Raw genomic sequence first — 6,505 nt, forward strand, 5'->3', positions numbered from 1 at the left:
GTCGTTGAGAGATTCATTCCTAGGGGTGCCTGGGATTGAGCCCCACATCGGGCTCTCTGCTCAGCAGGGAGCCTGCTTCCTCCTCTCTCTCTCTTTGCCTGCTTCTCTGCCTACTTGTGATCTCTGTCTGTCAAATAAATAAATAAAATCTTAAAGAGATTCATTCCTAAAAAATTTGGTTTAAATGCTTAATAATTATTCATTAAACCTTTAATATATTTATGATCCTTTGATTACATGCTAATGAAAGTTACAATGGCAAGTCATTAAAAAATTAAAAGAAAATGCAACTTTATGATCAGAAAATAAAAACAATTCTAATTTCAATGCATATCCACTGTTTCAGCTGCAGAGAAGCACCAATTGATCAATAAAAGACTTGTTAAGCAGACAAATACATTTGGATATACATTTAGAGAAATATATAAAGCACCTGAAGAAAAAAAGTGGAATGGGAATATGAATTCAAGGAACAAACAAAAGATATAATTTTTTAATACATTAAACAAGAGATTTTTTCTAATAGATGATATTAAGTTTCAAATCACATTCTATTGGATATATTTTTAAAATTGTGTAATAATTTCAATTTAAACTGTCTACAATATGCCTTAAGGTGCATCCCTTGCAATCATTTAAAATTATGATAGGGGCGCCTGGGTGGCTCAGTGGGTTAAGCCTCTGCTTTCGGCTCAGGTCATGATCTTGAAGTCCTGGGATCTCTGCTCAGCGGGGAGCCTGCTTCCCTCTCTCTCCCTGCCAGCCTCTCTGCCTACTTGTGATCTTTGTCTCTCTGTCAAATGAATAAATTAAAAAAATCTTTAAAAAATAATTAAAATTATGATAAAAACAATTTTATGTCAACCTAAAAGTTTGTACATATTTGTGGAGTCTTGCCCAATTTGGGACGATAGAGGCAAAAACAATTTTTAAGCAAATTACAGATATATTTTTAAATATATACTTTCAAAAGATCTCAAAAAAATAAACCGAAAAGTATGATCTTCAAAAAGACTGGAAGGATTATTCCAAAATGATAATGATTATATTTGGATTCTAGGAATAAACACTTCCCCTCTTTTGCTACTTATTGGTTATACATTTTTCCTTGATGGCTTTATTATGTTGAATTCTCTTATAATAGAAATACACTGAAGACATTTATAAATAATTAGGTATAAATTTAAACCCAGTGACCTCTGCGTAAATGCCCTAGTGATGTGGGAGACAAACGCAGAAGAAAAATGACTAAATTTCCTTACTACTTACAGCCCATTGTCAAGTCCTTGAAGCAGGCAGAGACACATTCCTCTAAGGGACTCACCTGCCTGGGCAATAGGCAATCTTAGCCTTGACCCCCAGGATCCTGCAAGTCTACCTTAACATACAAAAATTCCTTCAGAAACTTCCTTTATCTCTACCCCCAGGATACATGTTGGCAATCATCTCTCAAGTGTATGACCCACCATACATCTGAAGGGTCTCATGCAGTAAGGGACAGGCGGGGCTAGGTAGGGAGAGGTAGGTAGGGGGCTACAGGATCAGGCTCACAGAAATCCCAGAAATGCTGAGGTGTAACAAAACCAGAGATAAAGGAACAAACCAGACCACCCCGCCCTGAGCCTCAGAGGTGGGGTCTTTTTGTAGCAGTCACACTGTGACCAGACCCCAAAGAAGTAAGCCCTTAAACTTGCTATCTCCAGTTCTCACTCAAAACGAGACATCACAACAATGATAAGGGCACAAGCTCCCGGGTCAGTTCCAAATAAAAGATTGTGGATGGAGGCCCACATTGGCAACTCAGTGAGGGACCCCTCTCACTCCTGAGAGCTTTTTCTATATCCTTGCCTAATAAAACTCTATTTTGTCCATGAGATTTCATTCTCCGACCCAGTGAGACAAGAGCCTCACTCTCCTGCTTCATTAGAAGTCTTCCGAGGGGGCAAAGTTGACACGTTTTAGTATTTCTGTTTTGTAATAACCATATCAGCAGCTCCCTATCCCCCCTCACTTTTTGTTGATTACAGGATTCTGGGCAGTGATGCCAATGACTGTGTTGGCAGGAAGACTGTTGTCTGTCAGTGAAGACGTTTTGGTGTTTGCCACACTTTCCCTTTTCATCCGACATATTCTATCCAAAACCAATGGGGCGTTTACAAAAATTTAAATTCTGTCTCATCCTTTCCTCAGCATCCTTCACAAAGCTCTGATATTCTTATCTCTTACCAAAGAAGTGTGACTCACAAGGCTAAATCACTATTTAGCAACCGGGTTAATCAGAATCTGGATCCAATCTGGTTCTCTGTTTCCTGAAGTCCTCCACCCAGAGTGAAAGAGGGAATGGGGAAGAGTGAGGACATTATTATCAACAAGTGAATGGGAGGAAATCATTACACAACAGGACAGCCAGGCCTGCAAATCTGGGATGTGAGGATTTAGCACTTCGTGTCAAAGGAAGGACTCCCGAAGCTTTGACAGGATCTACAAATGGGGTTGAGAGGCTAATAGCTCTGGGCTTAAGGCCAGGGGAATTCCAACAGAAAAGATTTTCAAATCTTCTTTATCCATTCATCTGTTGAAGGGCCTGGTGGTGGGTATTATGGACGGCACGTAACACAGGGAGCACGGGGTGTGGTGCATAAACAATGAATCTTGGAACACTGAAAAAATAAAATAAAATAAAAAGACTTTCAGGCTGTATGGGGAATAAAATGCTCACGAGGAAAAGGAAAAAGAGCAAACACTAGAGGGCATTGCATTTTCATATTTCTTCTACTACGTTGAGGACAAAGCCCTTGAACTCTGAAAAACTGTTGCATCAAAATTTATAAAAAGTAAGATAACAAAGGAGGAGCTGTGGAAGGGATAATTCTTTTATGAAGTAAAGGAAACATAGAATAGGTCAGTGAAGGAACATTAAAGCTGGTTGTGTTAGAGTAAAATGACTCCTTTGACGCCATTTTCCTATCCCCCAGTTAGCTCCACAAGGTGTCATATTTCTGGTCTGAAGTGTTAAGTGGGCTCAGGGGATTCTATATTTGAACAGCTGTCTTTTTCCAAACATGAAAGTCTGGTAACAACTTTCTTGTTTCTGAAAACAGAGAATAAAAGATAGGGATATTGTAAAAGCAAGAAAATAAACCTTTGGCTTTGACGTGTGGATTGAAAGGACCATCATTTCATCTCTGATTCCCCGGGGGATTCACACAGGTCTGCAATTATGAGGGTTGGAGGAGCACTTGACTCTTATATCAGCATTCATAGGAACCACTTTTTCACTCCTTGCCCAGTGAGGCTACTCATTACAAAGCAACAGAAAGGGAGAATGACACGTCCTCACATATTGTTGGAAGAATGTTCATAATTTCCATAAATAAGAATGTCACTTAGTACAGCAACGCCAGCCAGTCACTTGGCCCCACATTTTCCCACAGTGACTCTGCTTTTAAGAAGGAATATTCATGCTCAAGGCCATTGGAAGGAGACAATAAAAGGCTTTTTGAAAATTCCCCAAAATTTGAAAACATTATCCAAACATTCTTTCCCAAAGCCCTAGATGCACAATCCAAGAGAATGGTCTCTTAAATCCATGAAATCTGTCACTTGCCTTTTCCAACTGTGGACTTACAATACCTCCTCTTGAGGAGACTCAAATATAGATACATCTCCTATCCAAATGCTACAGCTTTCTGAAACTCGCTATGATATTCTCTCAGGAAAACTCTGCATCCTGTCTTCTCAGTGGTGCCATTATACCTGCATTATCTCTTGCTTCATGAGGTAGAAACAAATACAACATTCCTCACCCACATATGATGTTTCTGTGCCTCCAAATATTTCCCAAGTCTCATTGAAATACTAGGACTCAGGCTCTGCAAATAGATCAGTAATCATTACCTACCTGATCCCTGAAGTCTCTGGGACAAAGGGATCTGCTTCAAGCCCTGGGAGCTTCAGATGGATTCCAGCTCCTTCCGAAGCAGTTGCCAGGAGAACATGCTCTGTTCCAGCCAGCCAGGAAGATGTCGCAACCAGAAACTTCTCAACTCGGGGCAGATTAATCATGGCTTCAAATATGACAGAGGCTGCCCAGGCAACCTTGTCTGGTGAGTTCTTAGCTGGGCAGAAAAAAGAAGTATGAATGGACTAAAACCTTGCTCCTGCCAAGCCGGTCCCCAGGTTCTGTGCCTCAAGGGATCAGATGGATTGGAAACTTCTCAGCAGAACACAGACTCTCCATCCAGAAAATAGTTCCACCCAAGAATGGATGCCATGACCCAGTCATACAAGCATCTTCATAAAATGCCTCACCCCCCCCCCCCGCCCCGCACCATTAGTTGCAACACCTGTGGTGCTATTCATTCCCAATTCCTGCCTTGGCTTTCCCAAATTTTCTCTACCTTCTTATGTAAACTGAGTATTAGAACAAGCAGGAAACAGAGAAAGTGTATCCAAGTCTTTCAACGGAAGCCTAGAAACACTGCGTCTCATTCAAGGTCTCCAGCCAGCTAACGGCAGAAGCAGGGGCTTTTTGCTCTCTCCAACCAGTGTCTTTCCTACTGGATGAGCAGCTCCTGGGTCTGCACTGGGGGGTGGGGGTGGGGGGCTGGAGGGGTGTGGGATGTAACCTGCGGGTAGTGTTAGACCTATGTAGAGACCTGCTTTCTGTTTTCACAACTGGGAGGCTGCAGATCCAATCTGATGACACTAAACCAAGCAAACTTCTAAAACGATACAAACACTAACATTTGACATGCTTGAAAGTCATCTGAAGAACAATGAAGTCTCCCTGAATTAGCTCCTGAGTTTTCCCCATTGGTTCTGGCATCTCTGTGGCCACTCAGAGCACAGGACATGGTTGCGAAGTCACAATACGACTTGCAGGGTAGCTCAGTCGGTTAAGCAGCCCACTCTTGATTTCACCGTGGGTTGTGATCTCAGGGTCGTGAGATCGAGTCCCGAGTCAGGCTCTGTGCTCAATGGGACGTCTGCTTGAGGAGTTTCTCTCTCCCTCTGCCTCTCCCCCCAACTCTTGTGCTATCTTTCAAACAAATAAATCTTCAAAAAAACAAAAAAACAAAAAAACAAAAAAAAAACAAACCCCCAAAACCCCCACACAAAAGCAAAACTTGCAGTTTCGTGGGGTCAGTCAGTCAGGACTGTGTGGCATGAGGCTGATTTCAACACCAACAAGTCTCTTTGGATTGTGTCTGTGAGTAATAAGATTAGACTCGATTTGATTAAAAATTGTATCAGCATTGGTTTTGCTCCTGTCCTGTAATAGTTTTGGCAGTTAATTAAAATGTTTTAGAGATTGACTTGTTTTATTAGAAAAATTTTATATCTCTATGTTTTTCATAGGCAGTTCCACTTAAAAAGTAATGTGTTTTACCAGCCTGCCATTTTGAGTCTTGAGAAGAAAAACAACACCCACTGGAAAGATGGTTCATGTGTTGGCAATATAGAAACGTCTGGAATCTAGTCCATGCTAGAAAATTAAATACTCTGAGGCAAAAAGAAATGGAAAGGTGAAGTTTTCAAGTATTGCATTAAAGTATTTTAATTTTGAATTGAAGTTTTCAATGACTGCATTATTAAACTACTTTACCCAGAGTTTTCTGCAGGCCACCCTTTACCCAAAGAAAATCCAAATCGTTGTTGTTTGGAGACTTACAGTGAATGAGTTATTCACCCATATAAGGGCCCTTTGTGGTTTTGTTTATTCTTATTTAACTTTGACCTTTGTCTCTGATCCCTACTCCCACACGCCTGACCTTTCTACCATAACCTGTCACTGTAGCATATCATTGTAAAGAATACAGTATATTACCTTTCTGTATGGTATTTTGTATTAAATCTCATCCCGTTTCTTACTTTTCTCTATGCTATTCCTATGAGCAGGACTGACAGCCTAACAGACGAGAGTCAGTGCAAAGTGACAACGCAGGATGCCGTGCTGAAAAGCAAATGAAGAATTCCAAGATGTAGGCAGCCGAGGAGTAAACAGTGAGAGAACATCTGAGCACGGGGCCCTAAGCTTTGCATATGTGACGTAAATATCAAGTCAGCCCTGCTTGTGAGAACACAGCATGTTCCTGTCTGTACATTGGTTCGTTTTTAATTACCGTCCCACAGAATTCCGCAGTATCTGTGTTGTTTTTTTTTTTAAGATTTTATGTATTTATTTGACAGAAAGATAGAGGGCACAAGTAGGCAGAGAGACAGAAATTCTTCATCGCTTTTCAGCATGGCATCCTGTGTTGTCAGGCAGAGGAAGAGGGAGAAGTAGGCTCCCCACTGAGCTGGGACCCCGATGCGGGGCTCGATCCCAGGATCTCGGGATCATGACTTGAGCCCAAGGCAGGTGCTTAACCAACTGAGCCACCCAGGTGCCCCTGCGATATCTCTTTTTTAAGTATCCTGTCTCCCCTGAGTCAGACATACAATTTTATTTCTGCAAAATCCTCACTGTTAAAAACATTAGCATTTACACTCCCCATTATCA

The 6,505-nt window shown here is 41.3% G+C and overlaps 1 protein-coding gene across 4 annotated transcripts in view; it reads right to left on the reverse strand.

The window, feature by feature from the left end:
• LIPK (lipase family member K) overlaps nucleotides 1–6,219 on the reverse strand; it is a 35,814-nt gene extending 29,595 nt beyond the window's left edge. For 3 of the 4 annotated variants that reach the window (XM_047703236.1, XM_047703237.1, XM_047703233.1), the window contains exon 1: nucleotides 3,902–4,307. The gene's annotated coding sequence lies outside the window, so the exon portion shown is untranslated. Of the gene's footprint in view, nucleotides 1–3,901; nucleotides 4,308–5,118 lie in introns of those variants that run through there. The other variant, XM_047703235.1, reaches the window with a different exon arrangement.
• Nucleotides 6,220–6,505: the final 286 nt, after the last annotated feature.

This window comes from Lutra lutra, chromosome 14 (assembly GCF_902655055.1).
Source record: "Lutra lutra chromosome 14, mLutLut1.2, whole genome shotgun sequence".
Classification (NCBI taxonomy): domain Eukaryota; kingdom Metazoa; phylum Chordata; class Mammalia; order Carnivora; family Mustelidae; genus Lutra; species Lutra lutra.